General features: G+C 43.7%; 1 long non-coding RNA gene across 1 annotated transcript in view; it reads right to left on the bottom strand.

The window, feature by feature from the left end:
- Positions 1-437: 437 nt before the first annotated feature.
- Positions 438-21,284, bottom strand: part of LOC134935567 (uncharacterized) — a 108,263-nt gene continuing 87,416 nt past the window's right edge. Inside the window, exon 3 of the long non-coding RNA XR_010180254.1 lies at positions 438-1,125. This is a non-coding gene — a long non-coding RNA (uncharacterized LOC134935567). The remainder of the gene's footprint in view (positions 1,126-21,284) is intronic.

Below are 21,284 nucleotides of genomic sequence, written 5' to 3'. Positions count from 1 at the left end.
CACACAAAGGATAGGGGGAACTGTGCGCATCAAGGTATCTTTAAACCAAAAGGTGCCCTGCTTCCTGTAAAATGCAGTTATGTGTCTTTCGTTCTCTGGAGTGCAAACCGATCTTGTGATTTCACCATTTAAGATATAGCTTACACAATCAGTGGAGCGTACCCAGCACTCACAGCAAGAGCAAGAGGAAAAAACACATCAAGGTATCTTTAAAAGTGGGTGTTCTATCCAGTAAATGGCGTACCCAAACTCACAGTTTAAAATATGTTGCTGCTCCCATAAAGGTATCTTTGTATGGCTTAAAGAGATCTCTTTTCAAAGGATAGCCAAAGCACTCCAGAGCCGTGATAGCAATAAAAAAAAAAACAGATTTATTGGATTAAAAATCCATCAAAAAATGGATTCCATAAAGAATTATGGTATCAAGCATACACAAACAAAGTTAAAAAGTTAGACCAGCATCTAACAAAAAATATCTAGAACACATGAAAAGATAAAAAAGAACATCAAATGGATAGTATGAAGCTACTCACACTCCTGTGTCAACGCGTTTCGGTAAATAACCTTTATCAAGACATAATGGAGTGTGCAGAAGCTTGATATTTATACCCCCTATAACCAATTACCATGAGACAGGAAATGATCTCTGGCAATAGCCAGCAGGCATTGACCTCACAGGCTTAATTTGTAAACAGAATTAGATTTCTCCCCCATAACACATTATTAAGTAAAGGCACAAAATCAGTTTATCCCCACAGCATTCAAACATGTTGTGACATTATACAGGGCTCAAAGAAAACAGTTAAATACAATGTTTCTCTGTAAAACGACGCCGACCGGAAGTCGTCATAGTCCCGGTAATTATGGGAAATGTAGTCCATACTTTGAGCACATTCGCCGGAAGTAGGGCCGTTCTCCATACCGGGTTGTTCAGAATGTTGTCCCCCGGTGTGCGCAGGCAACCTGGTTCCCTTCCTCCGCATGGCGTCCGCTCCTATTAAGGAGGATGACATTTTTTCTGTGCAAATCAGCCACAGGAAGTTGTCATCTATGCCGCAGGCATTCTGGGTATGGTAGTTTTGTCGATGTCATGCACCCGGAAATCACATTGGCCATGATAGAGGTCTAAAATGAAGCATCATGGTCAATGTAGTCTTAACAATACAAACAAATGGTGTAATGATAGATATCGGCATCACATAGTTCTAAAGCCCCAAAACAAACAAAAACTAAGATAACATATTACATATAATCATTTTTTTAGAGTATGTTTTAATAGGTAAGTGTTCTCACATATTTTTTCATATATTTGGGAAAGTAAAAACGGCATTGTCCCGCAATGCCAAAATAAACATAACTCCTAATGAAATATGGACTTGATTTCAAAACTCTTTCTGTCTGTTTTTTTAAGGTAGAAATCACATTATATATTTAGTGCTACCTCATAGTGTGCAGAGTATATGCAAAGAAAAAATGCTTCAGATCTAAATAAAAAAACTTTATACACATGGACATATAGCTAAAATGTTGCAGGAATCCTCTAGACTAGATATTCTAAGGCAAAGTAGCCTTCCATGGATTGAAGGAGTGACTCTGAGTGGATTTGTCAATCTATTATTATTATTATTACATTTTATTTATAAGGCGCCACATGTGTTTCGCAGCTCCGTACAAAGGACAGTACAGGGGACAAAACATTGCATTACAGTAAATAAATAACAGAAATAGAGTACAGGTAACACAGCACCACACATTCTCAAGACATAATACAGCTAACATGTAAGTATTGAGGGAGTGATCATCGTACTACTAGAGGCTGGTGGCCATAGATGGAGATGAGCCTTTACTAGCAGGATAAATATGGTCGTTGAGTAGGGGAGAGCTGTGAGTGAAATGTATTGAGACGAGGGCTTAGATAACTTAGGGACTCAGGGACTCTCCAAGAATTCCAGCACAACGGTAAAGGCAGTTGGAAAAACAATTCACAATAAAGATGCAGATCTGGACTACAGCCCCACTGTATGGAAAGTATATTTTATAGCCAAGTGTCCTGAGTCTCAGGAAACCTCACTAACGTGTTTCGGTCCTCCTGGGACCTTTTTCAAAGTGTGGAGAAAAGAGTGCATTTATACCATGACAAACAGGAAGTGACCCCAACTTCCTGAAATTCACATTATCTGTAAATAACTTCTTTTTAAAAAGAGATAAAAGTACACTTCCAACAGTATAAAATTGATATACATTGACATACATTAATATACATTAAAGAATGAGGAAGGACCACTATTCAGAGTTGACATGAACTCAGCTCTCTGTCCTCCGTGGAATGCGGACCAGAAGTTCTGCTTTCCACATGCATTTCACCACCGCCGGAAGTTGATGCGTTGTAATTCTATTCTCCGGCGGTGGAGGCAAGGCTGCTATTCATGCTCTCTAAAAGTAATAATGTTGAAACGGAGAGGAGATTGAGAAAAACATATAAAACAAAGGGGGTTATTCAGAGTTGATCATAGATGTGCTAAATTTAACACATCTACGATAATTACTCTTACATGCGGGGGGACGCCCAGCACAGGGCTAGTCCACCCCGTATGTCAGGCCCTACCACCCCCTGCAAACATACAAAAGCAACGCACGGTGGCGATGCTTTTGTACCTGGCAAGTAGCTACCTACCTACGCAGCTCCTGCATGCTGGCAGGGAGCTACCCGCCGTGTTCAGGGTCACTGGGGCTGCGTGTGTTATCACGCAGCCACCATGGCCCACGCCCCCAAATGTCCGGACATGTCTCCGTTGTCTGGACTGCGCCCCACCAATGGCATTTTAATGTCATTGGCACGCCCCCTCCTGCCCTGTGACCGCCTATGCCTGTCAGTCAGGCAGTGGTGATTGCAGCCAGTGAGATGCTGCTAGCATCTCACTGGACTCCCGGTGTGCACACGCGCAGTGCAGCAGCTGCTCGTGTGCACTCTTCAAAGTAATTCAGACTATGATCACTGCCGCTGCAGCGATCCAGTCTGAATTACACCTAAAGTGTGGATAACAGTGATAAACAATGTATAGTGAACGCGGACCGGAAGTTCCGCGTTCCACTTGCATTCCACCGATCCTGGAGGTGGGATTACACAACAGAAATACACAATACACTAAATATACAGATATACAGTATAATGGTGGATGTGTTACAATATGGGTTTAATAATCTTTGGGACATTTTTATATACATTTATGTATATATAAAACTAAAAACCCAGAGTCCTAAAAAATCATGATTGCAACAGAATCTTCATAAAAACCATTTTAACTCAAAGTCAGAATTGAGTCCTTCTGGTATCAAGGTACCCAATTTAAAGATCCACTGCATTTCACCACATGCCAAATTCCCCTCAATACTACAATCTTTCAAATTGGATTTAATGTGTTGTATTCCAACAAATTTAACGACATCCTTTGTTGAGCAATTATGTTTTGTTTTGAAAAGTGTGGCTAATGAATCCTTTGGTTATATTCTGTGTGTGTTCTGATATGCAGGTTTTCAAAGCTCTACTCGTCTTGGCAATATAGTGTAAACCGCACGAACATTCTATCAAATAGATGACGTTCGTGGTATGACAAGTAATGAAGTCCTTAATTTGGTACGTCATGCCTTTTGAATCAAAACTAGTGTATTTGGAAGTTTTTAAGACAGTTGTTCTGCACACCACACATGTCCCATATTGGTGGAATCCTTTACTCCTTATAGGATTCTCATTTTCTTGCGGTAAAGAACTACGAACCAGATTATTTCTCAAATTGTTGGCTTTTCCATAAATGAATGACAGTTTCTGAGGTATTATATATTTTACGACTGGGTCATTTAATAGAAGATGCCGATGATTTCTAATAATTTGTTCATGGCCGCTTTTATAGTTTCTTCCAAATTCTGATATGAATGACCATTCCATATCTTGTTTTTTGTTAGCTTTTCCATTATTACCCCTCAAAATTGTCTGTCTAGCAATCTCTTCCACTTATTTCTTTGCCTTTTCAATAATATTTTTAGTGTAAACTTTATTGCTAAACTTATTTTCCATAGCCTTACTTTGTTCTTCAAAGTGCAACCCTTCACTACAATTCCTTTAGAGTCTCAGAAATTGTCCTTTAGGAAGTCCTTTCAACCAATTAGGATAGTGTTGGCTATTGAATGGTGTGAAGCTATTTGAATCTGTAGGTTTGGCATAACCTTTAGTTTGGATGCTATAATGTATGTATATGGCGATATATTGCTTCCATTATGTATATATATATATGGTGAAATGCTGCCGCTGCTATAAGGTATGTAAATGGTGACATGCTGCTGCTGCTCTAATGTATGTATATGGTGGGATACTGCGGCTGCTATATTTTTTATATATATATATATTTATACAGTAAACAAGCGGCACTCACGGGATTTCATCAATAAACGGGTACAATCACCCAAATTCTTGCAACGTTTCAGTTTTATTGCAAACCTTCATCAGGCATATTGCATATATAGTAACAAAGATTTGAGAGGCACTCCCCGGACTTTTGAAATAAATCACACAGCCACCATAGCTTGCTTGTCAAAGTTTCAGGTGCACTTTAATAGCACCTTTTCGTCAGGACGAAAGGTGCTATTAAAGTGCACCTGAAATGTTGACAAGCAAGCTATGGTGGCTGTGTGATTTATATCAAAAGTACGAGGAGTGCCTCTCAAATATTTGTTACTGTGCATTGCGCCCTTGAGGACCGTGGGAGGGCACCCAGACAAGTACTTCTTTTTATATGGAGTGCCGGTCAAGACATTTGGAGTTCATATATATATATATATATATATATATATATATCTATATATATATCTATATACTGTATATATATATATATATATATATATATATATATATTAGAGATGTGCGCCGGATACTATTCAGGTTTTGTGTTCTGGTTTTGTTACTGGATCTCTGTTCGTGTTTTGTATCTGGATTGATTTTGCCTAAACCACCCTTTCGGCTTTTAATTTTGGTTTTAGATCTTGATTTATTTTGAAAAAAACATAAAAACAGCAAAATCACAGCTTTTGGGGGTATTTTTGATCCTACAGTATTATTAACCTCAATAACATTCATTTCCACTCATTTCCAGTCTATTCTGAACACCTCACAATATTGTTTTTTGGCAAAAAAGTTGCACCGAGGTAGCTGGGTGACTAAGCTAGGCAACACAAATGGGCGGCACAAAAAACGTGGCCCATATAGGAGTGGCACTGCACTGGCAGACAGGATGGCACTTTTAAAAACTAGGCCCCAAAGACCACATAATACAAAGAAAAAAAAGAGGTGCAAGATGGAATTGTCCTTGGGCCCTCCCACCCACCCTTATGTTGTATAAACAGGACAGGCACACTTTAACAACGATCTTCCGGAGTAGGGGTATAAAAAGCCGGGATTTATCACAGCACACTATCCGTTCTTGAAAAAGGTCTTCCTAGACCGAAACGCGTTGCACGGACCTGTTAGCTGTGAACCAGAAGAGAACTTCAGCAGGAGAGACTCACCGTTGGGGCTTATACACCATCTGCAGTGGTGCTGTGCTCTTAGACCGGGACCTTTTCTTCTTTGCTTGAAAAAGCTTAGCCCACCGCACCCCCTTTATATGGTGAGAGATTGCTAACATATGAACCTGCACTTTATGTAACAGATCCTTTTTATTGATTGTTTTTAACTGTTTATTGTTTGAGAAATGTAATTAGGTGCTGGCACATGCACTTTATCTCATATCAATTGCACTAATAAATTGTTTTTTAAGTAACATTTGTGGTTATTAGCGCCTATCTCGTTACCCAACTCTGTATTTTTTATAGGTTGATATATAGGCTTGAATGGCCTTTTGCTGCTCCTCCATCCTCTGAAGTATATAGAGTGTTGAATTCCACGCTTCAGTTGATAGCAGGGCAGGTTCAAGAGTGTTTCTTTGCGCTCTAGTCTATGGCACACAGTTGCTGAATGTCGAAAGTGGACCACAATTTTTTGGGCCACCGAGAGCATCTCCTGCACGTTCCTGTCATTTAAAAAAAAATTCTGCACCACCATATTAATTGTATGTGCAATACATGGGACGCGCTGAAATTTGCCCAGATGTAATGCATGCACAATATTGGTGGCGTTGTCAGATATCACAAATCCCCAGGAGAGTCTAAGTGGGGTAAGCCATTGTGCAATGATATCCCTCAGTTTCCGTAAGAGGTTGTCAGTGGTGGGGGGCCGTGGCCTGACCAGCAATTTGTGAAGATGTCGTTTTGCTCCATATATAAATCTATTGTCTGTACTGGGATGAGTTCCTGCGGATCCTATATCACCTTTATATTATTCCCACAGCTTGTCCGCACTTAGGTGTTTCAGCTCTCGGAGCCAGGAGATGCCTCTTGCATCTCTGCGGGTTGAGGCCTGTGCACCCTGTTGAAGCCGGGGGATAGATTTCTGTGGGAGTCCGGGAAGGGGTCCCTGTATCCCTCCGCTCCAGGTGTCTAGACTCCCTCTGCCCTGTGGACCTGCCGCTGCCTCCTCTTACCTACCACCTTGCCTGCTGGACCACGGACCCAGCTGTGTGCTTCATCGGAGACACGGAGCCGATCCCTGCCGCCCGAGACCGGAAGTGCTGCGCCTGCGGACCTCTGTCTGCTCTCCCCTCCTGCAGCTCTCTCTCTGCAGCGGCAGCAGCCTCATAGCCCAGCTGGCTCCTGAGACGCGGTGCACTGGCAGTCCCTTGGACTGGGTTCTCTGGCCGGGCACACTTTCTATGTATGCTGGGTGGTGTTAACTGTCCTCTTTGGCAGTGGTTCGATCCGGGGACTGTCAGCAGCGGCCATACTAACAGAGATGAGTGATGCAGTGCAGCTGCAAGCCTCCTTCTCTGCTATAGCCCGGCACTTCACCCCCCCCACCTCAGTTCTCCCCCTCCAGCAAACCGGCACCCTCTCCCCCCATCTCTGCAAAGCAGACCATTTGCCTCTTAATCTGGGGGCACCTATACTGGGACACAGCTTCCTGTGGTCTTCCCACATACCCGCTCTACTGCCTGGCTGTTATTTTAAGGAATAATTGAGTGGAACATTGCCTCCATAATATTATTATTGTTGTTATCGTTGTCAACTTTATTCACTTCCACAGTGGGGGAGGTGGACTCCTCTGCAGCGGCTGCTGCTTTCAGAGCTCTCTTAAGATCCACTGGCTACCAACCCTTGCCTATACCCTCTGCAACCCCAGTACCTTTTTCACTCTGATGACTCTGCTTGCTGCAGATACAAGATAGTTCTCTCAATGGAACGCACAAAATTTCCTGCAGGGTCCGCAGCGGCTATTCCACATAATTCAGGCATCACTATAGGGCTCTAACCACCCTTTTTCTGCAGCCCAGGATGTTTGCCTAGCAATGCTGTTTGTTCCACCTGGACCATACTAGTATTCTCCATAGCTCTACCATTTCTACCTAACAAATATAACATAAGTGTAGACTGTGTCTCCTTTTACCTTTGTGATACCCCACCTGTCCCATTGGTCCTTCACAATGACCCAAAGAAATAAGAAAGCTCCACAGGCTTTCAATAATTTTTTTGGACAAAAATCTAAGGGCCCTCAAACCAAAGTAACATAGTATCTAAGGTTGAAAAAAGAAAATTGTCCATCGAGTACAACCTATTTGTGGTCTCCTATGCAGTCTTATTATAGGACTAGTTATTTTTATGTTAGGACTAGTTATATTAACGATAATGCATGCCTACGCACCATAACCCTGAATATCTTTATCCAATAGGAATTTATCTAACCCATTCTTAAAGGTGTTGACTGAGTCTGCAGTTACTACTCTCTCAGGCAGGAAATTCCAAACACGTATTGTCCTTACTGTGAAAAAACCTTTTCGCCTCAATGTGTGGAAACTCCTCTCCTCTAACCTAAGCGAGTGACCACGTGTCCTCTGTGCTGATCTTATAGAAAACAGGTACCCCAAGCTCTGTGTATTGATCCCTTATATATTTGTAGATGTTGATCATGTCCCCTCTTAGTCTCCTCTTTTCCAATGTAAACATGCCTAGCCTTGCAAGCCTTTCCTCGTATTCCAGCATCTCCATGCCCTTGATTAGTTTGGTCGCCTGCCTCTGAACCTTTTCTAGCTCCAGGATATCCTTTTTGTAATATGGTGCCCAAAATTGCACACAGTATTCAAGATGAGGCCTCACTAGTGATTTATATAATGGGAGTATAATACTCTCGTCCCTTGCATCAATTCCCTGTTTTATGCATGCTAATATCTTATTAGCCTTCTTTGCTGCACTCCTACTTTGGGTACTGCTGCTTAATTTGTTATCTATGTGAACCCCTAAGTATTTTTCCAGTACAGAATCCCCTAATATTACCCCATTTAGTATGTAGGTGTTATTTTTGGTCTTGCCCCCACAGTGCATTACCTTACACTTGTCTGTGTTGAATCTCATTCTCCATTTTGCTGCCCATGCTACCAGTTTAGTTAAGTCATTCTGAAGAGACTCAGCATCCCCCTCCATATTTATAACCTTACACAATTTGGTGTTAGGTCGTTGATGAAAATGTTGAACAAAGTGGTCTAAATACAGACCCTTGTGGCACACCACTTAATACTTTAGTTCAATTTTAAAATGATCCATTGACCAAGACGCGCTGCTCCCTATTTTCTATCCAATTACTGACCCAAGTGCATATTGTGCTCTCTAGCCCTATTTCTTGTAGCTTGTAGATAAGACACATGTGTGGTACAGTGTCGAAAGCTTTGGCAAAGTCTAAAAAGATTTTATCCACCTCCTTACCCTGATCCAGGTTCACACTTACTGTTTCATAAAAGCCAAGTAAGTTGGTCTAACATGATCTGTCCTTCACAAATCCATGTTGGTTCCTTTTAATGATCTTATTTGCTTCAAGGAACATTTGAATACTGTCCCTTAGAATACCTTCCAATACTTTCCCCACTATAGATATAAGACTAACTGGTCTATAATTACCTGGTTCAGCTTTGCTCCCCTTTTTAAATATCGTCACTACCTCCACTATATGCCAGTCTTTGGGAACCATACCCGATTTAACCAAATCCATGAAGGTCTAAAATAGAGGTCTTGCTAGATCAGCGTGCAGCTTTATAAGAACCCTCAGGTGAATTCCATCGGGACCAGGTGACTTATTAATGTTTAACTTTTTTCATCGGTCACAGACTACCTCCTCACATAAATAAGCATTTAGCAGTGGGACATTATCTTTGTTGAGATTTTGTGTTAGGCATTTGGCCCTCTCTGGTAAATACCGTTGAAAAAAACTTGTTTAGTTTATTTGCTATGTCATTATCATTTTTGATCAAGACTCCCCTCTTGTCCCTTAAAGGGCCTATACTCTCCTTCTTTAGTCTCTTGCTGTTGATGTACTTAAATTTTTTGGGGGGATTCGCTTTGCTTTCCTTTGCTACTAGTTTTTCAGTTTCTACTTTAGCCGCTCTTATTCCTTTTTTGCATATTTTGTTACAGTCCTTATAGTGTTGAAATGACTCTGCATCCCCCTCAGATTTGTATTTTTTAAATGCTCGTCTTTTTTGTCCATTAATTCCTTTATATTTTTGTTAAACCACATTGGTTTTAGGATTTTTATTCCTTTTTCTCGGACGTCCTAGTGGATGCTGGGAACTCCGTAAGGACCATGGGGAATAGACGGGCTCCGCAGGAGACTGGGCACTCTAAAAGAAAGATTAGGTACTATCTGGTGTGCACTGGCTCCTCCCACTATGACCCTCCTCCAGACCTCAGTTAGATTTCTGTGCCCGGTCGAGCTGGATGCACACTAGGGGCTCTCCTGAGCTCCTAGAAAAAAAGTTTATTTTAGGTTTTTTATTTTACAGTGAGACCTGCTGGCAACAGGCTCACTGCATCGAGGGACTAAGGGGAGAAGAAGCGAACCTACCTGCTTGCAGCTAGCTTGGGCTTCTTAGGCTACTGGACACCATTAGCTCCAGAGGGATCGAACGCATGGAACTGGCCTTGGTGTTCGTTCCCGGAGCCGCGCCGCCGTCCCCCTTACAGAGCCAGAAGCAAGAAGAGGTCCGGAAAATCGGCGGCAGAAGACTTCAGTCTTCACCAAGGTAGCGCACAGCACTACAGCTGTGCGCCATTGCTCCTCATGCACACTTCACACTCCGGTCACTGAGGGTGCAGGGCGCTGGGGGGGGCGCCCTGAGGGCAATATATGACACCTTGGCTGGCAAATCTACATCATATATATTCCTAGAGGCTATATAGATGTAAAATTACCCCTGCCAGTATTCCAGAAAAAGCGGGAGAAAGTCAGTTGAAAAAGGGGCGGGGCTTCTCCCTCAGCACACTGGCGCCATTTTCTCTTCACAGTGCAACTGGAAGACAGCTCCCCAGGCTCTCCCCTGTAGTTTTCAGGCTCAAAGGGTTAAAAAGAGAGGGGGGGGCACAAAATTTAGGCGCAATATTGTATATACAAGCAGCTATTGGGAAAAATTCACTCAATATAGTGTTAATCCCAAAATTATATAGCGCTCTGGTGTGTGCTGGCATACTCTCTCTCTGTCTCCCCAAAGGGCTGTGTGGGGTCCTGTCCTCAGTCAGAGCATTCCCTGTGTGTGTGTGCAGTGTGTCGGTACGGCTGTGTCGACACGTTTGATGAGGAGGCTTATGTGATGGCAGAGCAGATGCCGATAAATGTGATGTCGCCCCCTGTGGGGCCGACACCAGAGTGGACGGATAGGTGGAAGGTATAAACCGACAGTGTCAACTCCTTACATAAAAGGCTGGGTGACGTAACAGCTATGGGACAGCTGGCTTCTCAGCCCGCGCCTGCCCAGGCGTCTCAAAGGCCATCAGGGGCTCAAAAACGCCCGCTCCCTCAGATGGCAGACACAGATGTCGACACGGAGTCTGACTCCAGTGTCGACGAGGTTGAGACATTTACACAATCCACTAGGAACATCTGTTACATGATCCCGGCAATAAAAAATGTGTTACACATTTCTGACATTAACCCAAGTACCACTAAAAAAGGGTTTTATGTTTGGGGAGAAAAAGCAGGCAGTGTTTTGTTCCCCCATCAAATGAGTGAATGAAGTGTGAAAAAGCGTGGGTTCCCCCGATAAGAAACTGGTAATTTCTAAAAAGTTACTGATGGCGTACCCTTTCCCGCCAGAGGATAAGTTACGCTGGGAGATATCCTCTAGGGTGGATAAGGCGCTCACACGTTTGTCAAAAAAGGTGGCACTGCCGTCTTAGGATACGGCCACTTTGAAGGTACCTGCTGATAAAAAGCAGGAGGCTATCCTGAAGTCTGTATTTACACACTCAGGTACTAGACTGAGACCTGCAGATAGTGCTGCTGCAGCGTGGTCTGTAACCCTGTCAAACAGGGATACTATTTTGCGAACATAAGACTTATATATGAGGGATGCACAGAGGGATATTTTGCCGGCTGGCATCCAGAATTAATGCAATGTCCATTCTGTCAGGAGGGTATTAGAGACCCGACACTGGACAGGTGATGCTGACTTTAAAAGGCACATAGAGCCTTATAAGGGTGAGGAATTGTTTGGGGATGGTCTCTGGGACCTCGTATCCACAGCAACAGCTGGGAAGAAAATTTTTTACCTCAGGTTTCCTCACAGCCTAAGAAAGCACTGTATTATCAGGTACAGTCCTTTCGGCTTCAGAAAAGCAAGCGGGTCAAAGGCGCTTCCTTTCTGCACAGAGACGAGGGAAGAGGGAAAAAGCTTCACCAGTCAGCCAGTTCCCAGAATCAAAATTCTTCCCCCGCTTCCTCTGAGTCCACCGCATGACGCGGGGGCTCCACAGGCGTAGCCAGGTACGGTGGGGGGCCGCCTCAAAAATTTCAGCGATCAGTGGGCTCGCTCACAGGTGGATCCCTGGATCCTTCAAGTAGTATCTCAGGGGTACAAGCTGGAATTCGAGGCGTCTCCCCCCCGCCGTTTCCTCAAATCTGCCTTGCCGACAACTCCCTCAGGCAGGGAGGCTGTGCTAGAGGCAATTCACAAGCTGTATTCCCAGCAGGTGATAGTCAAGGTGCCCCTACTTCAACAAGGACGGGGTTACTATTCCACACTGTTTGTGGTACCGAAACCGGACGGTTCGGTGAGACCCATTTTAAATTTGAAATCCTTGAACACATACATAAAAAAATTCAAGTTCAAGATGGAATCGCTCAGGGCGGTTATTGCAAGCCTGGAGGAGAGGGATTTCATGGTATCCCTGGACATCAAGGATGCTTACCTACATGTCCCCATTTACCATCCTCACCAGGAGTACCTCAGATTTGTGGTACAGGATTGCCATTACCAATTCCAAACACTGCCGTTTGGAATTCCAAACACTGCCGTTTGGACTGTCCACGGCACCGAGGGTCTTTACCAAGGTAATGGCAGAAATGATGATACTCCTTCGAAAAAAAGGGAGTTTTAATTATCCCGTACTTGGACGATCTCCTTATAAAGGCAAGGTCCAAGGAGCAGTTGTTGGTCGGAGTAGCACTATCTCGGGAAGTGCTACAACAGCACGGATGGATTCTATACATTCCAAAGTCACAGCGGGTTCCTACCACACGCCTACTGTTCCTGGGGATGGTTCTGGACACAGAACAGAAAAAAGTGTTTCTCCCGCAGGAGAAAGCCAAGGAGCTGTCATCTCTAGTCAGAGACCTCCTGAAACCAAAACAGGTATCGGTGCATCACTGCACACGAGTCCTGGGAAAAATGGTAGCTTCTTACGAAGCAAAATTCCATTCGGCAGGTTCCATGCAAGAACCTTTCAGTGGGACCTCTTGGACAAGTGGTCGGGATCGCATCTTCAGATGCATCGGCTGATAACCCTGTCTCCAAGGACCAGGGTATCTCTACTGTGGTGGCTGCAGAGTGCTCATCTTCAAGAGGGCCGCAGATTCGGCATACAGGACTGGGTCCTGGTAACCACGGATGCCAGCCTTCGAGGCTGGGGGGCAGTCACACAGGGAAGAAATTTCCAAGGACTTTGGTCAAGTCAGGAGTCGTCCCTACACATAAATATTCTGGAACTGAGGGCCATTTACAATGCCCTAAGTCTGGCAAGGCCTCTGCTTCAAAACCAGCCGGTACTGATCCAATCAGACAACATCACGGCAGTCGCCCATGTAAACCGACAGGGCGGCACAAGAAGCAGGATGGCGATGGCAGAAGCCACAAGGATTCTCCGATGGGCGGAAAATCACGTCTTAGCACTGTCAGCAGTGTTCATTCCGGGAGTGGACAACTGGGAAGCAGACTTCCTCAGCAGACACGACCTACACCCGGGAGAGTGGGGCTTCATCCAGAAGTCTTCCAACTGTTGGTAAACCGTTGGGAAAGGCCACAGGTGGACATGATGGCGTCCCGCCTAAACAAAAAACTAGATATTGCGCCAGGTCAAGGGACCCTCAGGCAATAGCTGTGGACGCTCTAGTGACACCGTGGGTGTACCAGTCGGTTTATGTATTCCCTCCTCTGCCTCTCATACCAAAGGTACTGAGAATAATAAGAAAACGAGGAGTAAGAACGATACTCGTGGTTCCGGATGGGCCAAGAAGAGCTTGGTACCCAGAACTTCAAGAAATGATATCAGAGGACCCATGGCCTCTACCGCTCAGACAGGATCTGCTACAGCAGGGGCCCTGTCTGTTCCAAGACTTACCGTGGCTGCGTTTGACGGCATGGCGGTTGAATTCCGGATCCTAAAGGAAAAGGGCATTCCGGAAGAAGTCATTCCTACGCTGATAAAAGCCAGGAAAGAAGTAACCGCAAACCATTATCACCGTATTTGGCGAAAATATGTTGCGTGGTGTGAGGCCAGGAAGGCCCCAACAGAGGAATTTCAGCTGGGTCGTTTTCTGCACTTCCTACAGTCAGGGGTGACTATGGGCCTAAAATTGGGTTCCATTAAGGTCCAGATTTCGGCTCTGTCGATTTTCTTCCAGAAAGAACTGGCTTCACTGCCTGGAGTTCAGACATTTGTAAAGGGAGTGCTACATATTCAGCCCCCTTTTGTGCCTCCTGTGGCACCTTGGGATCTCAACGTGGTGTTGAGTTTCTTAAAATCACATTGGTTTGAGCCACTTAAAACTGTGGATTTGAAATATCTCACGTGGAAAGTGGTCATGTTATTGGCCTTGGCTTCGGCCAGGCGTGTGTCAGAATTGGCGGCTTTGTCATGTAAAAGCCCTTATCTGGTTTTCCATATGGATAGGGCAGAATTGAGGACTCGTCCCCAGTTTCTCCCTAAGGTGGTATCAGCTTTTCACTTGAACCAACCTATTGTAGTGCCTGCGGCTACTAGGGACTTGGAAGATTCCAAGTTACTGGACGTAGTCAGGGCCTTAAAAATGTATATTTCCAGGACGGCTGGAGTCAGGAAAACTGACTCGCTTTTTATCCTGTAGGCACCCAACAAAATAGGTGCTCCTGCTTCTAAGCAGACTATTGCTCGCTGAATTTGTAGCACAATTCAGCTGGAGCATTCTGCGGCTGGATTGCCGCATCCTAAATCAGTAAAAGCCCATTCCACGAGGAAAGTGGGCTCATCTTGGGCGGCTGCCCGAGGGGTCTCGGCTTTACAACTTTGCCGAGCTGCAACTTGGTCAGGGGCAAACACGTTTGCTAAATCTACAAAATTGATACCCTGGCTGAGGAGGACCTTGAGTTCTCTCATTCGGTGCTGCAGAGTCATCCGCACTCTCCCGCCCGTTTGGGAGCTTTGGTATAATCCCCATGGTCCTTACGGAGTTCCCAGCATCCACTAGGACGTCAGAGAAAATAAGATTTTACTCACCGGTAAATCTATTTCTCGTAGTCCGTAGTGGATGCTGGGCGCCCATCCCAATTGAGGATTGTCTGCAATACCTGTATGTAGTTATTGCCTAACTAAGGGTCATTGTTGAGCCATCTGTTGAGAGGCTCAGTTATATTTCATACTGTTAACTGGGTGTAGTATCACGAGTTATACGGTGTGATTGGTGTGGCTGGTATGAGTCTTACCCGGGATTCAAAATCCTTCCTTATTGTGTCAGCTCTTCCGGGCACAGTATCCTAACTGAGGTCTGGAGGAGGGTCATAGTGGGAGGAGCCAGTGCACACCAGATAGTACCTAATCTTTCTTTTAGAGTGCCCAGTCTCCTGCGGAGCCCGTCTATTCCCCATGGTCCTTACGGAGTTCCCAGCATCCACTACGGACTACGAGAAATAGATTTACCGGTGAGTAAAATCTTATTTTTTGCTGCTGGTGGGAATAAATTTATGAGTATTATTAATTACCAGTGATTTTAATACATCCCATTTCTCTGCAGTATATTTTCCTTGAAACAGAATTTCCCATTCAATGTCCCTTAATGCTTCCTTCATCATGTCAAGTTGGCTTTGCTAAAGTTTAGAATCCTAGTTGAGCCAGTATAGGACTGCTTCTGAAAACTGATATTGAATTTGACCATATTCGTGGTCACTGTTACCTATGGGCTCTCCTACTTCAATATTTAATACCAATTCCCCATTGTTAGTTAATACCAGGTCTAAGATTGCATTGTACCTAGTTGGTTCCTCGATTAATTTAACTAAGTAATTATCATTTAGCGTGTTTAAAAACATATTGCCCCTAGCAGTATCACATGAATTGATTTTCCAGTTTATCTCGGGATAGTTAAAGTCTCCCATCACTACTATGTCTCCTACTCCTGCTGCTCTTTCAATTTGGTTCAGTAACAATATCTTGTCAGACACATTAATACCAGGTGGCCTGTAGCATAACCCCAATAATAACTTCTTTATTCCTTTACCCGCGCATGCAATTTCTACCCATAATGTCTCAATAGTCTCAAAACCCCTGCATTGCTTATGGACTCCCCTTACTCTCCCTGCTCATCAGAGGTGGGTATTAACCCACAGATCCAAGCAGTTATGACAAGTTTGCTGGAGGGGGTCCAATCTGCTTTCAAGCAAGAACTCTACAGCTATTGCCGAATTCAAGACAGGCATGTCAAACTCATGGTCATCCAGCTGTTGTGAAACTACAAGTCCCAGCATGCTTTAACAGCTAATTAGTGGAAGGTATGCTGGCAAAGCATGCTAGGAATTGTAGTTTCACAACAGCTGGAGGGCCACGAGTTTGACATGCCTGCACTTAAAGAACATCAAGAAGATCAAGAGAATCGCTCCCGCCTTAATAATTTGCGTATCAGCAATGTAGTGGAATCAATCCTCGGTCCCTTTTTGCCATCCTTTTTAAAGGAATTTTTCCAACATGTATTGCCTGATCTCTCAGATGGTGACTGTCTCTGTGATAGAGCTCACAGGGCACGTCGAGCTAAACCTTCTCCTTCACAACTGCCTAGGGACATCATAGTCCGCTATATTACTTTTGCTCAAAAGAACGGATCCTAATGTCGGTTTGTGATTCTCCAGTGATTGACTTTCGTGATATGCAACTGCAGGTCTTTCAGGACTTGGTCCCCTCTATCATTCAAAAGCGACATGAACGCCAGCCCGTTACTAGGATACTACGACAGCATCAAATACGCTACAGATGGGGATTTCCTTTCATGCTCCAAGTTTCAGTGAACAATTCCACTCATTCAGTTAAGACTTTAACTCAGGGACAGGAACTGTTGGCTAAACTGGATCTCCTTCCTGTACCGTCGCCTGATGGGGATTCTGCCTCTTCACCTGCACCTCGGCGTCTTCGACCTCCATCGCCAGAGTGGACAAGAGTATCCCATCATCTTACTGTCACCAATGAACCTCCCTGATCAAGGCAGACACTCCTTGAAAAAAGGATAGTTCTCACTATCTCAGGGATATATCTAATTTTATATCCTCTGTTAGCGGATGGAGGCTTGGACCTCCATCCATCTCACTTACTTATTTAACACAAATGCTATTCGTTATTACGTAATTTCTTAGATTTCAATGTTTATCATACACTATGCTTAGCTTTATATGATAGGGATGGGCTTGCTCATTCTAATTCCCCTTTCCCCTCTTATCCTCCCCCTTGTGTTCGTCCCCCACCCTCCCCTTTTTTTCCCTTGTTCCCTCCCTTTTCTCCCTTACTCCCTCCCTACCTTTTTTGTCTCCCCTCTTGTTATGGCACAGTACAATTTTAGGTTTTGAGTTATATAACAGTAGCTTCGGCTACTGCCGACTCAACTATTGCAGTCCAAGAGGACCTGCTTTTATTATAAAGTTCTTTCCACCACCCCGTGCTCCCTTTATTTGTGATTTAGTTTATTATGCTTGTCATTTGTATAGCGGTTCTTGATTGGGACTCTATATTTCAGGGTGTTTTCCCATATGGGTTTCTTATAACTTTTTCCCTTTCTGCATTTATGTTTCTTTTTTCTTGCTGTCCTTTTTTTTCTTTCTTTTTTCTTCTTTCCTGGGATGGGTCTCCATTTATCCTTTTCCACAGCTTAATCTCCCATGGCTCTTAAATTGTTTTCTGTCAATGTTAATGGGCTTAATTCTCCCAAAAAACGTACAGTGACTTTGTCCACCTGTCGGAGAGAAAGAGCGGACATAGTTTTCCTTCAGGAGACCCACTTTACTGGTACACACTCTCGACAAGTAAAGCAGTTTACCCAAACTTTTTTTGCCTCTGCTAATTGTAAGAAAAGGGGGTTGGCGATCTTGATTCACCGTAATATTCCATTTGTACACACTAAAACGATAGCTGACTCCGAGGGCTGTTACCTCGTAGTGATCACCACACTCCGCATGGAAATTCTTATCCTTGTGTCGGTATAATATCTAGATCAATCATGTTTTTTCCGCACACTCTCCCTGTGTTTAAATAGAGTGGCATAAGGTCATATCATTTTGGGTGGGCACTTTAATACTGTGATTGATCCTTTATTGGATAAATCTAACCCACCAAAAAACAAAAAATGAAGCAACCCCAACTGATGCCTCTATCACGTTAACATCCTCCCTCAAACAGCTTAATCTACACGACACCTGGCGTCTCAAACATTCCACAGCTAGGGATTATACCCATTTTTCTACACCACATCAACACTATTCTCGGATAGATATGGTCCGTGTGTCCCAATCACTCATGACATTGGTCTCTGATGCCGGCATCACTCCCTGTTCATGGACGGATCATGCAGGAGTTTATATTCTAGTAGATCTTTATAGAGCCCCCAATAGGACACGCAAATGGTGCTTAGACGACACTCTTCTATCACAGCCTTTGATTCTTATAGACACTAAAACAACCCTGGAATTTTTTTTTTAAGAAAATGCCTTCCCCCGAGGTTTCTCCAGGCCTTGTCTGGGAAGCATACAAAGCCACTATTCGTGGTCATTTCATGTCCAAAGCTTCAGCTAAATGTAAACAGACGGCACAGGAAGTTTCCTCATTAGAGTCTCAAATCTCTGTGCTTTTAGTCCAACATAAAACTGCCCCGAGTGCCTCTTTGCTATCTCGGATAGATAACCTTAGGGGTCAGTTACATACACTTTAATCGCATCGTGCAGCAGCTGTTTTACAGAAGCTACATCAAAAATTCTATGATAAATCGGATAAAATTGACAGTATATTAGCAAACAAGTTGAGAAGCAAATGAGCCACAGGCATGATAGAAAAACTATATTCACAAAAATTAAATACACTCACCTATGATCCTAAACTGATGATGGAGGAATTCAGAGGCTTCTATAGTTTCCTCTACAATCTCCCTGCCCCTCCTCTTTCCTCTGATGGTCCAGAGGGAGCATGTTCATACTTATTAGATACCCCCTTGCCGTGTCTGACAGAACGACAGCTCGTTATTCTTAATGAGGCTATCTCGCTGGAAGAGACGGTTGCCGCTATTAAATCTATGCAGTCATCAGCAGCCCCTGGTCCGGATGGCTTCACAGCTCAATATTACAAAACACTTATCACAGAATTGGACCCTAGTCTTCTTTTTTTAATAAAGTTTTGGATGGAGCATCGTTTGCATTGGCAACTGTGCCAGACGATATTATAGTGATTCCGAAACCAGAAAGAGACCCCATACAATGTTCCAACTATAGGCCTATTTCACTGCTGAACATAGATCTTAAGATATATGCCAAAATTCTGGCCAATCGCTTAGCCCCCCTACTCACACAATTGATACACCCAAACCAAGTGGGTTTTATCTCTGGCCGTCAGGCCTTTGACAACACCAGGAGATCCATAGATTTAATTTATTCCATTCATAAACAAAAGCTGCCATCATTGATGTTTGCATTAGATGCTGAGAAGGCTTTTGACCGAATATCCTGGCCCTTCACTTTCTCAGTATTCCGAAGGATGGGCTTCTCTGGTAAGATTTTGGATGGTGTCTCCGCACCATACAGATCCCCTACTGCCACGGTCTTTGTCAACACGCCTTACTTCCTCCACTTTTGGAATCGCTAATGGCACTAGACAGGGATGCCCACTCTCCCGCTGTTATTTGCCTTAGTAATGAAACCGCTGTCGGCAAGAATTCGAGCTAATACCGATATATCTGGAGTGAAGATAGGTTCTTCTGAGCATAAAATCGCTTTATATGCTGATGACATTCTATTATCCCTAGGGACCCCGATACAATCGCTGCGGCCACTCCTCTCCGAAATAGACCTCTATTCTAAATACTCAGGATATAAAATTAATGCAAGTAAAACTGAAGTAATGGACTTTTATATTCCTGGCCCTGTCAGACTCTCCTTGGAGAACTCTTCCCATTTCAATGGCATAAGCAAAAAATTAAATATTGAGGTTTTTTCTTAACACATCGTCACCATCAACTATACAAAGCTAACTTCCCTAGACTTCTGGACTGAATTAAGTCAGATTTATCTTCTTGGTCTAGCCTTTTTATCTCCTGGATAGGTAGGGTAAATTCAGTGAAAATGAACGTGCTCCCTTGGATCCTATACCTATTCAAGACCCTCCCAATATTTATTCCTCGTCTGTTTTTAAATTTCTACAGTTTCACACTCAAGATTTATTTGGGCAAATAAGCGCCCCCGAGTCCGTCTGAAACTATTACAGTGCCCCACATATAGCTGTGGTCTGGGTATCCCAGACTTTAAAAGATATTATCTAGCTATGCAGCTTGCACATTGTGTACAATGGTGCAACCTGGGCTCTCGGAGGGTCTTGGTATCTATAGAAGCTGATGAACTAGGTCTCTATAATTTATCTTCTCTCCTCTGGCTTGCGAAACCCCGCCGCCCGGGACATGTGGCCTCCCATCCCATAGTGTCCCGCTCGCTAACGGTTTGGGACTTTGCCAATAGGAAATCCAGCTTGGCTCCGACCCCTCCCCCATTGTTCCAATACTACATAACCCTGCATTTCCCCATGGTAAACACAAGCCATTATTTTCCCCTTGGCAGCAGAGAGGTATTTTATATTTGAATGATATCACTATGACTCTAGCTTTCCTCAATTTTCTCAGATTCAAGAAGATATTGACATTCCCTCCAGATATTTCTATCAATACTTACAACTTAGGCATTTTCACTCCTCCTTGAACCACGCCCTCTCTAGCAGACCCTTGACTACATTTGAGACCGTATGTTTCAGACGACATTCAACCAAAGGTTTGATTTCCCTCTTATATACCGCTCTTAGTGAGGAGCCACCTTCTCAACGTGATATTCATGAGAGAGCATGGGAAACGGACTTGGGCTCAGCATTAGACGATTAGGAATGGTCTGAAGCATGGGAAAATGCGGAATCTAGCTCCATTTGCATTAGGATTGAGGAGAACGTTTATAAATTATTATATAGATGGTATTATGTACCTTCTCGTTTAAGCAGAATGTACCCTGACACATCAGATAGATGTTGGAGGGGATGTGGTGTGGAGGGCTCCTTTCTACATATATGGTGGTCATGCCCCAAAATAGTGAATATCTGGAGGGATGTAATTAATCTTATTTCTAGTTTACTACAGATTCCTATTCCTTACAATCCTAAATATATCCTCCTCCCTTTGAACCTGCCAACGCTGACAAAATCTCAAAATAAACTACTTTGCCATGTGGTCTCTGTAATGACATGTCAATTGACAGTAGACTGGAAAATTCCTGCTCCTCCCTCCATACAGTCTCTCATATCTCATATCTGGTATGTTTACCATATGGAATACATGACTAGTGTTCTTAACTGTTCCTCTAAGTCGTTTGATAAAACTTGGAGCCCGTGGCTGAATACTAAACATGCTCCTT

This window comes from Pseudophryne corroboree, chromosome 6, assembly GCF_028390025.1.
Source record: "Pseudophryne corroboree isolate aPseCor3 chromosome 6, aPseCor3.hap2, whole genome shotgun sequence".
Taxonomy (NCBI): Eukaryota; Metazoa; Chordata; class Amphibia; order Anura; family Myobatrachidae; genus Pseudophryne; species Pseudophryne corroboree.
Note: the sequence above shows the minus strand (reverse complement) of the source record. Positions and strands in the feature narration are given on the sequence as shown.